Genomic DNA, 20047 nt, shown 5'->3' on the forward strand with positions numbered 1-20047 from the left:
TAATAGAGGGCTCATAGATCGCAAACAGCTAGCTACAAACTCAGACATGCCAGAGCGTATCATTCAAAACCAGAATACAACTTTTTGCAATGAAACATCAATATGATATAAAGAAAGGCTTATCGCAGAATTAAAAAAAAAAAACAATTGTAAAATAGTTGTTTAAAAAAAAAAGAACTTCAAAAAATGGACTCTAACTTTTCTGAGAAAAACTGACAGTTTGATGCTGGGCAAAGGATTCTAGAAAAAAAAAATAAATATTGAGAATTATTTTCTTTATAGACACTTTAAAGAAGGAAATGTTTTCCTTAGTTGGAACCTACCTGCATTACCGGGAAGCCTTAATACTCCAGTAGCCACAATACAAATCTGTTCTCAGGTCACTAACAGAGTCAGCAGAGCAGAGCTGAAGATTGCAAATTCAGGCACCAGCAGAACAGCTCCAGTTAGCATCCAATTGGAGTAGGACAACATTTGTAACCTGTAATACTTTTCTAATTCACCTAATCTACAGAGGCAATGCAATATAATATACACCAAGAAGGGCACAAGTCCATATGGTGGTTTGGCCCTGGATGGAGGCCAGATGCCCACCAAAGTCACTCTATCACTCTCCTTTTCCACTGGACAGGGAGAGATATATTTATTGAGAGGCTTAGGAGTTGAGATAAGGACAGGGAGAGATCATTCCGCAATCAGCGTCACGGGCAAAACAGACAACAGAAATAAAATAAGAAAACTCTCTAATTTATTACACTACACACCCAGTGACATCAGTTGGATAATGAGAACGACAACCAAATCTTAAAACACTTTCTCCCACCCCTCCCTTCTTAGCAGACTTCACTTTAATCATGCTTTTGCTCCCTTCCTCCCCCCAAGGTGTCAGAGGTAGATGGGGATGGGGGTTTCAGTCAGTTCCTCACGAGTTGTTTTCCTTCTTAGCTGGGGGGGGGCATTTCTCACACTCTTCTCCCACTCCAGCATGGGGTCCCACCCACAGGAGACAGTCCTCCACGAACGTCTCCAACATGAGTCCTTTCTGTCTGCATTTCAGCTCTTCACCAACTACCCCAGTGTGAGTCACTGCTATGGGGTGCAGTCCCTCAGGCACAGACTGAGTTGTTGATAAGGTAAAACGGATCATCTGAGTTTCCCCTTCCTTTCCCCACCTCCTATCTCCTCCCTCAGTATGCAAGCCCACTGCCTCATGCTTTGTCTCTGAGAAGGGATATGTGTTTGGGCTGGCTGACAGAAAGCGTAGGAAACACAGCCCAGCACGTGGCTATTCTAACTACTGTCTCACTTGGTAATTATGGTTTGGACAAAAAGGAAAGGAGTATGGAAGATACTTAGCATGCAAGGGCTTAGGAATTTAGCAAGGTTTTGTCATACCTCCAATATAAAAAGCAAAAATCTATGTCATGACAAGCTGGCTCAGCCCCAGATGTCCACACACATTAAATCCTGGAGTCCCAGGGTCTCCCTGGCCAGCAGTATTTTTGTATTCATGACAGCATTGCACTAAGCAAAGCAGACCAGCAGAAGGAAGAACTGGAATGGACAACTAGAGACACTCTAAAATCCATTTGAAATCCACACACCAACCAGACAGAAATATATTCAGGCAACCCCACAAAAGTAAAAGAAATAAGAATAGGGTTTTTTTTCTTTTCCTCCACACAGCTGCAGAATACTGACTGGCAGGGATCAATATCAATTCACTGGATGAAACGCTGGATTCACCAAACCCAGGAACATGAAAATGATAATGATAAGAGTGAAAATATGCTTCAAAAAAACTACTGGAAGACTATTGTTCTTTTCTGTTGAAGACAATTGCCCTTTGTTCATCAAATGTCAATCTAACTCACTACAGCTTTCATAATAAGGACTCATGAGTAGGTGTAAATGAAAAAAGAGTCTCTGTTATTTAAATTGAAATCCTCTTGCAATTCCTTGGTATGCAAATTACAGATTATGTTATACACTGATAGAGATGGTATAAATAGATCTGGCAGAGTCTAAGGGGACCTTTTGAATTGTTCTAAGAAACATGCACCACTTCTGAATTTGGCCTTGAATACAGACACAGAGGCAAACACAGAAAAGGAAATTTAACTGCTGGTGAAGAAACTTTGAACATGTCCATAGGCAGCGCAGAACTGAACAGGCACGGCAAGGAAGATGATAAATCCTCCCTTACATTCAGGGTCAGACAAGAATATCAGTAAAGAAAGATATTATTCTTTATGTGGAAAAGAAAGTTTCTCCCAAACTGCTTAAGATCCAACAGGACTGCTAGCAGTAAAATGTCTCCAAATGACAGCAAGACCTAACACCTTGTGAAATCCAACCCTGCTTAGTACCACTGGAGATGTAAGGCACAAAAATCCATGAAGGTGGCATGACACGCGAAATCTTTAAGTCTATAATGGTGATAAGATATTTTTTTTTTTATCAAAAAAACCTTCCACAGAAGTATAAGCTTGTTAGTCTTTGGGGACATAACGTGTAGCCTAGACTTTTAAGACATCTTTGTTTCTTAACTGAAAAACCAAGCCCTTCAGACCTGAAGTTGCAAACTTCAGCAGGTCTGCTAATAACACTATATTGAACTCGTGTGGAAGTTTAATACTCTGGCCTTCCTTCACCTACTGCAGATGATATACACTATGCTGGGGGATAACATTTTTTATATTGTCACAGTCATCAAAACTGCAACCGACAAGAAGAAATGAGAGGGTGGACTAAATAAAAAGGGTATGTATCATCCTGGCTTTGAAAGCATTATTGCATATACATGTAATAGAATACCTATAGTGAAAATTAAATGCTAGAAAACTCCAGAAAAGTAACATACAATATTCTAGCCATGAGGAATGAAAAAAGCACTTAGGGACCCATCTGTGACGTTATTTAGTGCCAAGATGCCTATATTCGTTCCTATCAATCGAAAGTTATATACTAAATAGGAATTAAATAACTAGAAGCCAGTGTTAATACAGGATATTTTTTCTCTTTTTATTTCCTTTCAATCATGACTTTTTTAGTGAAGCCTAAGTGTGTGTGCCCTAGTTTCAGCTGAGAGAGTTAATTTTCTTTCTAGTGGCTGGCATAGCACTGAGTTTCAGGTTTAATATGACAATAATGTTGATACATCAGTGTTTTAGTCATTGCTAGGTAGCTGTAGTGCTTGTACAAATCAAGGACATTTCTGCTCCCCATGCCCTGCCAGGTGCAGAAGAAGCTGGAAGAGCACAGCTGGTACAGCTGGCTTGGGAAATGCTTGCCAAAGGGATATTCCTAACCATCAGGGTCCAGACGTAACTGGGGAAGTGAGCTGAGGAAGGCTGCAACTCTGAAACAGTTAGGAAAAAAAGGAGCCTTAAAATGTTCCATTAAATATATCCTGACACAAACAGAAATGCTGGCGACAGGAAGAAAAGTTAAGTGACCCACCGCAGTCTTGACCTCCAGTCAACGATAAGACTGACACTCCAAATCTGTTCTGGCAAAGTGCATTCCATAGCTGCATGAAGACACTATGGGACACAGCGATTTATAATTCTCACTCCGAACAAATGAAAGCCCAACATTTTTACACTTGAGCAAAATTGGGGCTCGACAATAGGGAACCAAAAACTCATTTGGATACATGTGGTGTTTTAAAACACATCACCAGGATCTTCAAATCGATCCAGTACCTAATGGCAGGCATCACTGAGATCTCAGTACAGAGACGTGCGATGACCAGCTATTGTGCATGCTTAAAATCTCAGTGGTTGCATTATTGTACAAGTTCTTGTTTTGTGAAAGGATGGCCGAGTGAGACCTGCAAGCAGGGAATTACAGTAATCCAGACAAGATGTCACAGAAGCATGAATTAACGTTTCAGTATCTCTATGTGACAACGCTCTCAAACTTGTTATATTTCTGGGTTGATAATAGGAGTTTTGTTCCCCCTGAATGCACATGATCCCCAAAGAAAAGCCCTCAATTAAAGTTTACCTCTACATTTTGCACAGATGAAGACCAAGCAGTATTTATGTGCGGAACAGTGAAGGAACAAATCTTCAGACACAGTGTTAACAGCATTATTAAGCACAGTGGTCTCATCTTTTTCATGTTTAAAGCAATTTTGGGGCAGTCAGAACTACACTTCATAAGAAATGGGGATCAGATGCCCCTATTGAGTCCCTAGCAAAATAATGTAAGTCTTCTTTCCAATAGCTGTGCAAGCTTTTTACCTCTACTCTTCTCATCTTCCCCTGGATCTTATTATCCCCTTTTGTCTACGATGCTTAATCAGAGACACAGCAGTTTAAACTGCTATATGACCTGAGAGATGACTTCTTTATCACCTCTGCACTTTTATAACATAAGTAAGTGATGGATAAATTATATAAGAAAGCCTAGACTGTGACCTGAGATAATAATTTTTGTGTGCTATGTCCTGGCATTGTAAGTCTTGCACAGTGCTTGTTCAGGCAAAATACACACAGGAATGAATAGCAGATTTATCAGAGCCAAGCCCGAATAAAAGCAGAGTAGGGATATGAAGATTTGGCCCATTTTGACCTGGGCTGCATCAAAACCAGGGTGGCCAGCAGATCAAGGGAGGTCATTCTGCCCCTCTGCTCTGCTCTGGTGAGACCCCACCTCAAGCACTGCTCCAGCTTGAGAGTCCCCAGTACAAGACAGATATTGAGCTATTGGAGTGAGCCCAGAGGAGGACCACAAAGCTGATCAGAGAGTTGGAGAACCTCTTCTGTGAAGACAGGCTGAGAGAGTTGGTCTTGTTCTACCTGGAGAAGAGAAGGCTCCAGGGAGATATTAAAACAGCTTTCCAGTACCTAAAGGTGACCTACAGAAAAGATGAAGTGGGGTGGGCTCTTTAGCAGGGCATGGGGTGATAGGAAAATGGGCATGGACTTAAACTAAAACAGGGTAGATTTAGATTAGACATTAAAGAAAAATTCTTCCCTGTAAGGGTGGTGAGGCCATGGCACAGGTTGCCCAGAGAAGCTGTGGTTGCTCCCTTCCTGGCAGTGTTCAAGACCAGGTTGGATGGGCCTTTGGGAAACCTGGGCTAGTGGAGCGTATCCGGGCCCATGGCAGGGGGTTGGAACTAGATGAGCTTTGAGATTCCTTCCAACCCAAACCATCAGATGGTTCTGGGATTTCTTGCAAGCAGATTGGGCCACATTGCAAAAAGCATTCAGAAGAGTGAAAGTCCTCTCTGTTATTTTATGAAACACACTAATTTTGTACCTACATTAGTGGGGTGTTTCCCAACAATTTTTCAAATAAATCCAATATGCTACATAGTAGCACTTCAAGGTTGCCAATAAAATAAATAAATAACTTCACAAATTGCTTGGCTAGAAGAGACAGAGTTAATTCTGAAATTCCTCTAATACATCTTGTCCTTTTACAAGGTCTGTGCTTTGCAAATAGGCTTGGTGATGCTTACAGTATCAACACGCCCCCCCCCACCCCGTACATTCAGAGCTACAGTCACCAGTGAACAGGCCTTGCTGAAAAGACTAAAAATGAGCACACGCTTTTTATTTCTTTCCAATTTAATACCCCAGGAAACAGGGTTGAGGGTGCTCTCTCCCAGGAGATCTCCAGGCCCTGTCTAAGCGTGAACTCCATCAGAGCGAGTTGTCGAGAGCAGCTGTCTGGATCACCATTCAGACTGGGGGGGGGCACTGTGTAGCAGTGTGGGGGACACTGTGGGATGCAGGGAAGAACACTTTAGAAAGCAGCTGGACAAGAAAAGACTTGATTCTGGTGGGCAGGAAGCTAACGTCAGCCAACAATACACCCTTGCAGCAGAAGCAGGTAACAGTGCATTAGAAGTGTTGCCAGCAGGTTGACAGAGGACATCCTTCCCCTCTACTCAGCACTGGGGAGGCCACACCTGGAGAGCTGGGTCCGGTTCTGGGCTCCCCTGTACAACAGACACACGGACATGCTGTAGAGAGTCCAGCAAAAGGTCACAAAGATGAGCGAGGGACTGGAGCATCTCTCCCATGAGGAAGGGCTGAGACAGCCGGGACTGTTCAGCTTGGAGAAGTGAAGGCTCAGGAGCTATCTCATCAGTTTAGATAAATACCCGAAGGGTGGGTGCGAAGAGGACAGAGCCAGGCCCTGTCCAGTGGTGCTCAGAGACAGGATGAGAGGTCATGGGCATAAACAGAAACACAGAAGGTTCCCTCTGAACAGGAGGAAACACTTTTTTTACTCTGAGGGTGATTGAGCACTGGCACAGATTGTGCACAGAGAGGCTGTGGAGTCTTCATCCCTGGAAATACTCCAAAGCTGTCTGGACTTGGTCCTGGGAAACCAGCTCAAGCCAGGGGGCTGGACCAGATGACCTTCTGGGGTCCCTCCCAACCTCAAGCACTGTGATTCTGTGAACTGGACCTGGGCTGTAGCCTTGGGAGTTTCTGTGTCCAGGTCCAAGGAACTGGAGAGACCAGGATCTAGGAGCAGTTCCTGGGCAGACTCAGCATCTCAGCTTTGCTTATGGAAGAATCCACACTGATCAGATACACATGTATTATTATTTTTTTTAATTATTTTTTTCCTGGAGATCTGTTCTGCTCAGCCAGTGGGGAGCAGGATGAAACCATTGGTGCTGTCTGTGCTTAAGAGAGTGCTCTGTGTGTCTGTCTGTGATCTGTGTGGTTGGCCATGTACATAAACCAGTGTGTGGTGTATCCAGGTTCTCTGTGTGCTTGTGCATACTAGGGAGATGTTCTCAGGCTTGTTGGACCCAGGGGCACTGCAGTACCCTCACCTCCCTTGAGCTGTCAGATTCAGCGTGATACATTTTCCTCTAACAGAACCAGTTAAGATAAATTCAGAACTGCAAATTTTGCAGCTTCCCTTTATCTTCTGTATCTTTGACTCGAGTCAGCTTTTTTACCATTCTACTTCTACTTCTTTCTGCAAAGTCATAAATCTGGCAAAATGTAACAACAGCTCAATAAATATGGATCCAAACATATAAAAAACAAGTGGTAGTTATTGTTTGTTATAACCAGTTGCATGCTTCATCAAGAACTTCTGTTATCAATGTTCAAAAGCCCTGAGAATCCTGGCAGTACTCTCTGACCAATTTCATTCCCCAGTATGCATAATGTCAATACCGTTGCCGCTATATTCTGCACATACTAGTCGTTCTTGGGGCCATATGTTCTGCTCATACGGATTGTACAGGGCACTAATTCTAGCATCACCGGAAAGCAGCTGTTTTCTCATCAGCAGCTTGGAAAGCCAGCTTCATTGAAATCAACAATGAATGCACAGGACAATTTTCCCTGATAGTATTTTCGAGTGCTTTTCCTTCACCAAAAATCTCTTTCTGTTGGTATGCTCAGGACTCAGCAGGACTGCTCAGGATTCAGCAGTCACCCCCCAACCTGAAATAGAAGGCTTTTCTTAAACATTATAATACTTGTAGAATAAATTTATCTTTATCTTTTACCTACTGTCTTTAAAAGCTGTTTGGTATATTCAAGTCATATTTTCAATCTTCTTTCTCCTATTAGGAAGATAACAATTTATATTGTTGTTTAGCTGAAAGCTGAGATTCTTTCTTGGTGCCTGACAAAGTGAGCTTTTAAGAGAAACAATGAATATTGCAAGGCTCGCAATGCAATAATTATGGATGGTTTCATGGCACAGGCTTTCAATTAAGTAACTACATTTACACGTTGTTGCAGAACCAGGGCCACAGTCACTATAGTTTAGTGTCTCCACTTCATCCATGTGCTGAAACAATGGAAAGGAAGCTGAAATTATTTTTTCATTCATGTTCCTCCTGTAAAAAAATGTTGCACTTCTGTTAGTCAATATAATGCTAATTAAAAAGCTAATAAAACTCAACTCTTTAAATATCCAGTTAAAAACATTGTAAATTCAATCTAGAAAAGAGTCATCCATGTATATATCTAAAAGTCATGGGAAGGGAAGCTTTCCTGAAAAAAAAAAAAAAAAAACCAAAACAAAACTTGAATAAAGCCATATCGGGAAATCCTTTTCTGTTCTTCAGCACAATGTACCAATATCAAAGTACCAGGTCAATTGCTTAGTGCTAAAGGTTTAATAATCAGTTCCTGTATAATTAAGTTACTTCTAATTATTAATTTTGTGGTCAAAGTAGGGATGACTTCAGAACAAACACATTTTAAGGATTCAGGCAACTCAGATAAATAACCCAGCTTTCTACTTAGTTTTCCAAAGGAAGTTACTGGATATGTGACTGGGTTTTTTTATATCAAAGTGAGCAAAAAGGATACAAGCAACAGTTCCATAATATTCTGGGCTTGTTTTGGTCATCTGCACAAGTTATTTTATGGAGTGATATGTAGAAACTATTAGCTAATCTACAGACAAGTCACAATCAGAATGGTTTCACACTATATAACACTCTGGGTGGAAATGCTACTCTAGTAACTGCCATGATGTAATCTGGCATTTTGTAACAGTACATTTTTCCTTGTGTCACTGGTCTTGAATAAAGGAGAAGACAGGAAGGGAAGTGAACAGGACCTCATTAAGTCAAAAACATGCTTCACTGGTCTTGCAAGTAGTGGCTGCTTTAAAACTTCCTGGCTGGTGAGAATCTCAGCACAAAAAATGTCTGGTAGGCTTGTGTGCAACTGCATGTGCATCTGTCTTTGTGTGCATATAACCCAACGGAGACCTCACTCGGGACTACCATGCAGGCTCAGGAGTGCTGAAACTGCATTAACAACTTGTCTCCTATATAGGGATAAAGGTGGCGAACTTGTCTCCTATACAGGGATAAAGGTGGCAATCTACCACGGATTTTAACAAGTTGTTACATATTAGGAAATTCACTGGACACCTCCATTCTTTCAGAGCCTGCAGCAACTCAGGCAACACAAAAAGGTTGCACAGAGTTGTAACAGAGTTGTAAAAGTTTTAACAGTTCACTGGCCACATTTTACTGGTTTCCAGTACTGAATACATAAATATTTTTGTTTTATTAGTTTTACCCTGATAATGGACAACCTAGTTGCTCTTAAACTTCTGGTGTTGTCACGGGACATCCCTATTAAAGCAGGACAAAGAAGGATTTTAGCAGGATTTATAACGTTCTGGTGGGGTCAGACCCCACTCTCACCAAGGTGAGAGCCACCTCTATTTGCAAAAGGCTTCTCCCATTTTGGGGGCATTTGTTTACTTTTAATATAGACATCAAAACCAAACATAAAACACAGCACAAATTCTCAACTGCAGCATACATTTTTATAATAGATAATATCTATTTCCTAGATGGTTCCCTAAAATAAAACAAATCATAAGCATCAGAGACTCCAAGATATAAAACCAACCTAGCCCAAAATAATTAAATGTCCTAAATAATTATTGTCCACTTGACAATTACAGCAGGGATATGATGCATCAAAAGAACGAAGAGATTGCAGAGATAATGTGACAGGAAGTTCTCAGGACAAGAGAGGTCTGGATCAGACAGACTAAACCATCAGCATTATAAAGCATGGTGGCAGCAGAAACTTCTAAATATAAACGTTGCGCATTGCCCTAGAATAAAAACTATGGACTGCTTAAAAGACAACAAAATTAACCAGTCAAGTCACATAATGAAATTTGAGAGAGCAAAAGGCTTCCTGCAGAGAACTGGGCAGACAGTCAGCCGCACATGAGATCATTCTGAGCAGCAGCAAAAATGGAATCTGCCTGGTGTAAAGTATTCCGTTAATTCACAAGACAAATGAGAAAAAGAACTTCTTACCTCTGTCTAATACAGTATCTGTGCTTTAGCACCTCACATTTCATATCTACAAAAGGAAGATTTAACATTGAAGGGATCAAATCATACGGGCAGGCTATCCATTGCATGGACAGTGAATCTTAGGAGGGGAACTGCAGCTGATCCTGCTGGGGTCTGCACCTCCACAGTGTCTTCTTCTGGCCCTGCAGTGCAGGCCTTGTCCTGCCACAGCTCTCCAGGAGAGAGCTGCCAGCTCTCACCAGCTCTGCTGGGTCACTGCTCCTACTATCTCTAGCCCATCTCCCTGAGAGTCCCCCAGAGAACTTTCCAAAGCATCAGAAAAGAGATAAAAACCAAAGAACTCTTAAATGAAGCTACCCACATTCTGCCGCTCCAAATCAGTCTTCACAGGAGTGGTTAGAGCTCCGATACAAGCAGATCAAGATACACTTCAGAAACTCATTCAAGTAAAATATTTCTAATTCCTGCCAGCCATTCGGCGTCCCTCATGGATTGAAATGAACTCTACTCATGGAAGTGATGTCGCTGCATGTGCTCCATTTGGCACTCCACTCCATTCTTGAAACTTCAGGTGATGGAGCCCACTGGCTGTCCTGAGCTACTTCTAAATATCTCATGCGACTCCTGGGCTGGCTTTGCAAGTTCTTACAACCTCATTTATTTTCTACTTATGGTGTATATCCAGTTTGAATTCCTAGGGGCATAAAATTTAAAAAAAAAAAAAAAGGAAAAAAAGTCGGACTGTAAATTAATCAACATTTCTTTATTGCAACCCAGTGTAAAACATTTATCTAGTGCAGTTTTTTTCTGATTAGTACAGCTCTGCGGTTCAATTTGAGACAAATCACATACCACATTGCCACCTAGTGAAAAAAAATAGGAAATTCAACTAAAATAACGCAGTATACAGTGGTATTTTTGTGATACAGGTAACCTGAAAATTCCAATCTCGGGCTCCCCTGTAATAGTTGTGTGGTGTGTAAGCCAGTGTGTACTGACCATGTCAATCCTTCTGCCTTCATGTGTGTTTGTGTGTGTAGGCACTGTCCTGCCTAACCACAATGCACATATATACAAGTCTGTTTGCAATATATACATGTTGATGGACATTAGGGTTTACTCTTTTATATATATATATATATATATATATATATATATATATATATGCTGCCACCAATGTCAAGGAAGAATAGAAACATTATGTGGTGCTGTCTGTCATGCTTGTCATCAAACTACCTATGCCTAGGTGACATTAAATCTGATTTGTTCAGAGTGATGAGGCAGTCCGAATTCTGCGTAAAGATGTAGCATGCATCAGACGGTGCTGGTTTACTAGGACGCCGCTACCAACACGCTGGCCTGCCAGAAGATTTGCCATGGTTTCTAACATAGAGTGTGAGGATAAAAGATCTGTGGTAGAGCTCCTGGACTGACAAATTGCAAGTGATATCTTGACAACCACCATATGAGCTTTTAAGTTTAAGGACTGACGTGGGACACAGCAATGCCAGACAAGAGTAGACAAGATGAAAATGTGCTGATCAGAGATTATGAAGGCATAAGGCAGTGCTGTACTGAAAACTTTTGAATGTACTCAATCAGTCTGACTGTCAACAGAGTTGTTTCAGATGATATCTTCCTCACTACCACTCTCTACCAAGCAGGCAAGGTCATGACCTGAGAAGTTTTAAGGACCAGTTTGTCATTATCTTTTTTCCAGTGGGAAACATCCAGTTCCTAAGCAAAAGAATGACAAAATGAATTATGTGACAGGGACTGCCTGTTTGGAAAACTCTGGACCATTACAGAGAGAGACTAATTTAACACCATAGCTGTTCGTGTATTTTGTGAGGGTCTATATAGATGGATACATCCCTACAAAAATATAATCCCTAACAAACATGAAACAAGTGTAAATTATTAATGGCATATATGTATCATCCCAGATTTTTTTCTGGTATTGCTGAGTTTGTCATTAGGATTCACATTACTGGAGTAGTAAAAAGCAAAGTATGCTTCCCTAGCAGCTGGAAATGGAAGAATTTCCTTGCAATGATGTCCTTCATTTGAAGTGGATACATGCAGGCATTAGGGTGCAATTAAGTGGTAACCCACAATTTATAATTTTTTGGCTTCAAACTCTGTTTGTTTGCATGCATGTGTATATTTACAATCTTTATTGCCGTCTAGAACTGTAGTGGACAACAGAGCCAAATGCAGGTGATCCAGCTGTGTACCTAATTACTAAGACGCTTGCTGATCAAAGGTCATTCTCAGTGGTATACTTCCTCGGTTGGGCTCATTCTTGTTAGTATAAAATAATCAGAATGCACTCAAATACATGCAGTGTATGGAACCAGGTGCTACTCACGTTTCACAAGTTAAACAATGAAAAATGCTGCTTGAAAGTCCACACACATATCTCACAGTGTCGAACTGAGAGGAAGTTCCATGACCCATCTGGTTTTCAGGGGAATTTTATTATATCTTTTAGATATATTTTTCAGCTTCTGGGTATTATGTTTATTACCTGGATTGATTTGTAATCTGTTTTTCTCCTTGACTGAAACCTGGTTTTATGAGCGAGACACTGAAATAACATGCTCTTTCATCTGCTAGTTCTTATAGACTGTAGATAGAAGCATAATTTCAAACTGTCTGTAGACTAGCAGGAGTCTGTATTTGCTACTTCAAAACCAAATATGTGCAAAGTTAATGAAGGTAAATTCTTTAAACGCAAGCAGACACATTCCTTGCAACTAAAGCTTGCATAATACAAGTAAATACTACCCAAAGAGGACACTTTTGTTGGAATGTCTTTAATGAACCAAAATAATTGCAGAACAAAAAATCTACAGGTTTACTCATTGCACATTATCTGAACTATTTCATATCTGGTTAATATTCCAGATTATATATCAGATTTCTGAACAGATGTAGTCTTTATGTATTTCAACATACTCATGTAGAAACAGAATCACAGAATCATAGTGGTTGGAGATCAACCCTCCAGTCAAAGCAGGTTCCTTAGGACATCCAGACAGGTCTTGAATATCTCCAGAGAAGGAGACTCCACACCCTCCTGGGCAGTCTACTCCAGTGCTCTGTCACCCTCACTGTAAAAAAGTTCTTCCGCATGTTGGTGCAGAACTTACTGTGCTCCAACTTGAGGCCATTGTCCCTTGTCCTGTCTCCACAGACCACTGAAAAGAGGACTGTCATTTCCCTCTGTGTCGCACACTTAAGATTTTTATAAACATTAATATGTGAAGCAACGTAAGCATGCAAATTCTGAGTTTCCTGGTGAGTGAATTGTTAGTACAAGGGTTAATCCAAGCAGCAATACACCATCTATTAGTCTGAAAATTGTGTAATTGCTAATGGTGTAATTCTTGTAGAATAAGAGACACCTCTGTATTTGTGCTGCTTGTGATGATAAATTTGAATCTCCAGTTAGAGCCAGGTACCATCTATGGTTATCCATAGCTCAACAGATCTCCCTCAGATCTCTCTGTCACAGAATTACATACTCATCGAACCATTAAGGTTGGAAAATACCTCCAAAATCATCTAGTACAGCCATCCCCCGAGTATATTACCATGTCCCTATGTACCTCATCCAACCTTTGATGGTTTGGGTTGGAAGGGACCTTAAAGCCCTGTCCTGGTTTTGGTCAGGATGGAGTTGACTTCACTTGTAGCAGCGGATGGAATGCTGTGTTTGAGAGTTAAAATGAAAGCAGTGCTGATAACACCCTGATGTTTTTAGTTGCTGTCAGACAGTCAAGGACATTCTCAGCTCTTCGTATTTCTCTATTCATGAGAAAGGAGGGGCGAAGCCAGGACAGGTGACCCAACTCACCAAAGAGAGTATTCCATGCCAATTACGTCCTGCCCAGGATATCGGGGGGCTGACTGGAGGAAGGCCTAGGGCAGCTCTGGGACGCGCGGTTCTTGGGGGATGGTCGGGTTCTGGGACGGCTCTGGGTGGCACGGCCTGAGTTATGTGGTTTGGTGAGAAACTGCATTGTGTATCAACAGCTTCATATATTTTTGCTCTAAAGTCCTGTTAGCATTGTTATATTTTATCTTTCTGTTATCTTAGTAAACTATCCTTATCCCAACCCACGGGCCTCTTAGTTTCTTGGTTCTGGGGTTATTTACCCCTTCCTTTTCCCTTCCCTTGCCTCTCACCCTGCCCCTTCACTCTTCCCCTGCTTTTTTCCTTTAAGGAGCAGGCAGCTGCATGGATCTTGGCTCTCAGCCGGGGTGAAACTACGACAAGCCCATCTAGTTTCAACCTCCCACCATGGGTAGGGACACCCTCCACTAGACCAGGTTGCCCAAAGCCCCATCCAACCTGACCTTGAAGACTGCCTGGGAAACCTGTGCAAGTACCTCACCACCCTCACAGTAAAGAATTTCTTCCTAATGCCTAATCTAAACCTTCCTCCTTTCAGTTTGAAGCCTTCATATATCTGAATACAAAGAACACAAGGTAGAATATATAATACAACAAATATGTTTGGATAAGTAGGGGGAAAGCTGCTAACATAGATCCTCTGGAAAAGAACTGTGTAGTGTTTATGCATATACATATTTAAGTGAAAATTCTGGCAGATAGACTTCACTCTCAAATCCAAAGTGCATTATTTATATTTAGAAGCTTGATAATTTTTATTGGGTCATAACAAAGGCATCTGGTACCAAAGCAGGTCAAAATTAAGACTTTTTTTGGATGAAGGTCCGTACAATAACATCATAGTTTCAGTCTGATATTACCCAGCTTTTCATCAAGTCTTACAGCTTCTCTAAGTAAAGCTGAAGTGATGTTATCGCTACAGTGATTGACAAGGTTGTGAAATTTAAAATTTTGGAGCAAAACTAGATTTGCTTCGAAATAAAGAATAGCTAGAAAATCTACTGGGAAAATAACTAGACAATAAAGGCACTGGACTTGACCAATTTTAGCAATTTTAGTTTAGTGAAGTTTTTGTTTAATATTTTAGAAAATGTTTTTCTGAATAGGTGTATATGAATGTTCTTTGTAAAAGTCAAGACAACGTAAAGAAGACAACAGACTATCCTAAATGAATTCAGTTATTGCTGTCTAGCACACCATTACATGCATTGTTACAGACGGTGGGAGCCCCAGGTCAGAAGGTTGTAAGTGTTCCCTTCTTCTCAAATGACCACCTAAGTTAGTTAGCCATGCCCCTGCATGGCAGAGAGCTCCAGGCAATTGCCCTATGTGCCTCATAGGTGAACTAGTTCTGCTGATGAGGGAGTAGTCATTTACCAGATACTTTTCTAAGGAAGCCAAAGGGACCATCCACAGCAGTAAGGGTCTAAAAGGTCAGTCTGACTATTATTTATTCACAATCTGAATTTGTATTTATGCTACAAAAGCAAGGCAGCCTCCCCTTTCAACAAGGCTCTAAAGTGTAAATCTAAAAAGCAGTTGTAGAATCACAACCCTGGAGACGAGGAAATATAGGAAGAGGCATATTTTACTGCGATTTATCTAGGGTATGTCTAACTCATAACATTATTCCAAAAGTGAGTATCAAAGATGACAGCAAATGCACAAAACAACTTCCTTCTCTGAAGTGAAACCTTCTAGGATTTGAGAAACATCTATATAGAATGAAAACACACAAAATCTAAAGGAGAATTCCACTCTTGCTTCAATCTACGCAATCTCCTTTGCATTCTGTGGTGTTGTATTGGTGTGACCAGGAAAGGTTGAGATTATTATACTCAAATAGTCAGACCAAATCCTCACAAAGTAAGTAAATTCAGACTCACACCTGCTGCTTCACTGTTGGCTTGCCCTCTTGTCTCTAGACATCATACCCTATGATTTAATCAGTAGAGAAGGTCAATTTCTGGCACAAAAATGAACTTAAAAATGTAGTGGTAGCTCATAACTTTGTATTTCTGTGCTTTGTATCTCAGCCATTTCATCTTAAAATATAGTTGATAAAATGCTATCGAGAGGTTTTTTTGTTCGAGATTGCAGTTTGTCAGTCTGAAGCCAAAAAAGATGTATTTCCCACTTAATAACCCCTGTGGTTAGTATCAGAGTCCAGTGGAATTTGCAAAGGACGGTAATTGAATGGTTGGTACATTGCTGAAATAGATTCTCAAAATGACTTTGACCTGATTTGTACACTTCTTCAGTGGTTTAGAAATGCCGCAGAGCTGCGGATACATCCAGTTCAGATATCATGGAGTAGGAACTAGCTCTTTACCACTTAGCCCTATTCTTAAAAACTGTATTCTAAGTTTTTGAACCACCTCTACACTGAGCACCACAGGGCTCTGATACCTCAGCAAGTTCTACGCGCATGAACTTGAGCGTGAGACATAGAAGGCAGTATAAAACAAGGGCTTTGGTGTGCACAGACTAACTACACATGGAGAAACACAGAATGGCATTCCTGTGGCCCAACAAAAACTACAGAGAAAACAACTTGGGCAGAGCACTGTGCACAGACATCACACAATTTTCTTTTCATGGTCAGGGCTTACACACCATAAATTACCTTCCAATGCAATTATTTCTTGCTTTGGGGTGTTCCAACCATGAAAACATCACAGCACTGCATGCGTAGATATGTCCTCTGGTCTTAGATAGTCATAACTCAGGGAGGATCCCGTTAAAAAGTTTAGGTAGGCATACCCAAACCACATGAAATAGATGCAGGCACTGCAAGTTGCCATATTTCTAAAATAATGTTTGTATAATACAAGTCTCTGGTTACTTTTCTTTCAACATTGAAAACTTTAAGTACATTCATTTAACAATGTCAATATAACTTTCAGACTAGGGGGGAGGAAACAGTAACTTGTCATATTTGTCCAAGAACTTTATTATTGCCATGGATCACATTTATGAAGACATCATAAAGTTACAAGGAGTTGCAATAAAAAAAGCAGTTCCAACAATGTAAAGTGGTCCATTACATGTTCCATATGACAACTTTATTACTACAGTGGACCAGTATAGCAATTACAAATAGGAAATATATTACACGTAACTTGTTTTGAGACAGAATGCTACAATAGGCCAAAATAATACGGTACGAACTTTATTGTTCCGTGACATGTTTTAATTATTTCAAGGTTACAAAGTGAGAAGGTGAGCTACTGTAACTTGGCAATCTGATAAAAAAATGCTAACAAGCAAAATTAGCCATGGAAACACAACGATTTATTATTGTTATTACTGGTGGCTGCTTGGTTATTAAAATTAGCATCTGTATTTTTTCTCATTATAGATATTAATGCACATTAACATATTGTCAAGGATCAAAGAGTGCTAAGCTAGCACACACTTGTGCTATATGCTGTATACACTTAAAATGAAATGATGACCCATACCCAAAAGACCTTACAGTACGTGTGAAAAAGGAACACATAGCACACAGAAGAAGATTGTTGGAGAAGACGTGAAGACATGAAAACGGTGTGGGAAGCAGAGGTCTGGATAACTATATGATTTAAACATTAGACATTTTGACAGACCTCACACTGATGCTGAGTTTTATGGAGGATTCAGGTGAGGATAACTAAGTAGCTTTGAAAATGTTTATAGATAGCTCTTCTCAAGCATGAGAGAGGGCATAAGGGTTTTTCCTAGAAGATTTAAGAGGGAGATGATGGAGGCATTCAACAAGAATATACCCTTTTATCCTTTCCAGTGTCATTCAGTGAACTGAGAGAACACACGTATTGTAAGAAGCCGTGAAAGGGATTGACAGAGGGAAAAGCACATTTAAAAAACTGAGAGTGCAGTGCTTCCACAAATCTACTCAGAAACAGGAAAACCACAACACAGGGTCATTTAAAAACACATTTTAATTAGAAGTGTTATTGATTCAAAATCCCACATGTAAAAAATAAAAAATCACACAAGTTTCCACAGCAAAAGCTATCAAACAGTTGTTTATTTTTATTAAGAAAATTATTCTCAGATTTGCTTTTCGTGTGGTCTGTGTATGTTAATATTAGAAAGTGTAAGTAAAATCAAGATAGAAATGTAAACAAATTACAGATATAACTACAACACTTAATTAGATTTCAAAACACACAGAAAATTTGAGACAGCAGAAAGGAGCTAGGCATGCATTTTTGAACAGATGGTGCTAGGTAAGGTCACACAGATATAATTGAGGTCAGAATCTGGTCACTGTAGGAACAGCCACTCTCAGTGAAAGAGGTGAATTTCCTCCTGTGTTTTTCATTAATTACACAGTGCCATTCAGTCACAGTGTTGTCGGCTATAGATCCTCTAGGTAATCCCTTGTCCATCCAAGTCTTCCTTTAGAATATTCTTTCAATATTATGCATTTAAAAAAAAAAAGAAAAATAAACCCAAAGTAGAAACAGTGGTTTGTTTTTCAGCTGCAGAGACAGAAGTCTACCAGTATGACCATTTATCTTCGCTACCTACGGTCTCTAAGGCAGCAGCGAGTATTGGGGGACAGACAGATTAACACGCATTTTCACTGCTTATATAAGAGTAACAGATATAAAACAATAGCTAATTTTTATGAAAATAGAAACATGTTCTAAATTCAAAGATCAATTTTAAAATACTTTATCTCAGAGACAGAAGATAAATCCAGAGTCTGGATGGATGTAGCAGAACTGACTTGCAGAGTTGTCTTATACAAGTTACTGCTCAAATTCTCCTCAGCTGTCAGCATGTAAAGCCAGAGTTTTATTGACCTTGCTGTTGATTTTATATTCTGTATCTGAGAGCAGTGTTTGCTTTGTTTTTTCAAACTTAGCACAAAAACTATATATTAAATAACATTGTATACAGTAAAGCATGGATTCATTACCGTCTTTATTTCTAGCAGGAAGTCATTCCCATTTGAATGCCAGTTAGAAAGTCTCCACAGCTGTGTAGGCTCAGCCTGCAGATGCAACCACAGTCAGTACTTTTATTTGAATTACATCCACACCAAAGTGGTTTTTCTTTTATAATTGTCCATTTTATCTGGCTAAAATAAAACAGTATTTGAAAAATATTGTTAATGTATTAATTTTGGGAACATGTTTCATTGTATTTTCCTTTTCACTTATTACTAGTTTCCTAAAAATATTTTCTTCTCTTTTCCTTCAGCTAACAGTAATTTGGATCTGTAGTTTGGTCCTTTTCCCTTCCCTGCCAGCTTTACACAGAACTACGTGACAGAAATAAGAACAGTAATAGAAATAAATCAGCTAACAGCATTTACCTGAGTAAAGGTTTCTCTAGACTACTTGTAGTTTTGCTTTTGGGAACTGGCTGAAACCAAGGCCATGCTATTATTAAAGTCAGATCCAATACTGTATTTATTACTTCGTGACTTCTGTAATAAAGGATAATACGTTTCTTTTGTGACAGCCATTTAATTCCAAAGTCAGTGGATCATTTTGTTATAATAAAAAAAAATATTGCTTCAGGCCTTTTAAACCAGCTTGGGTACACATACAATTTATGCATGCCTACAAGCTTGAGCTTGGCACACATTATGTCCAAGTATCTCCTCTTACTACAAATGCAAGAACAGCAATATATACCAGTAAAGTGTAACTGAGTTTGGCCCATCATATACTGAAAAGGAGTAATGGCAATGAGCTGGAAAGGTTAAAAAAAAAATTAAAAAGTAGAGCATTTTATCCACTTCCTCTGGTAGAAGCAAAAGCCACCTTTCTCACGTTGTTCAGAAATAATAGCTGGTTGAAGATCAGCGCCTGCTTGAACATAATCAGCACCAAACACAAATCGGTGCATTACGCTGACAGCAGGCAAGCGGGCGGACCTGAAAACAGTCAGACTACTATGGCAACGGGTCAAACAGCTTTAAACTACTGCTAATGGTTTATCATTAAAAGCTTGAACAGCAGGGGCAGGATTAAAAAATTACTTGTTACACGTTTTACGATTCCCGTCAAGCAAGGCTTGTCACGGATTCTTCCACAGGCCATTCGCTGGAGCAGACCCCAAACTGCACCCTTCGCAGAAACTTCCCTGCGCCATTAGGGACCTTTTGTCGGAACTGTACATGTTACCAGGGCGGCACGTGGGTCCCATGAGCTTACAGGTTGCTTTTCACTCCCCCACCCCACAGCCCTGCTGCTGCAGGGCCAGCCTGGCTTAGCCTCTCTGCTGGACCCATGGCAGAGCCCCAGCCCACAGCCACAGCTCAGCGCTGAGGCTCCAGGAGCAGCCATTTCTCTGAGGGATTGTGC

This window comes from Gallinula chloropus (assembly GCF_964237585.1).
Source record: "Gallinula chloropus genome assembly, chromosome: 4".
Taxonomy (NCBI): Eukaryota; Metazoa; Chordata; class Aves; order Gruiformes; family Rallidae; genus Gallinula; species Gallinula chloropus.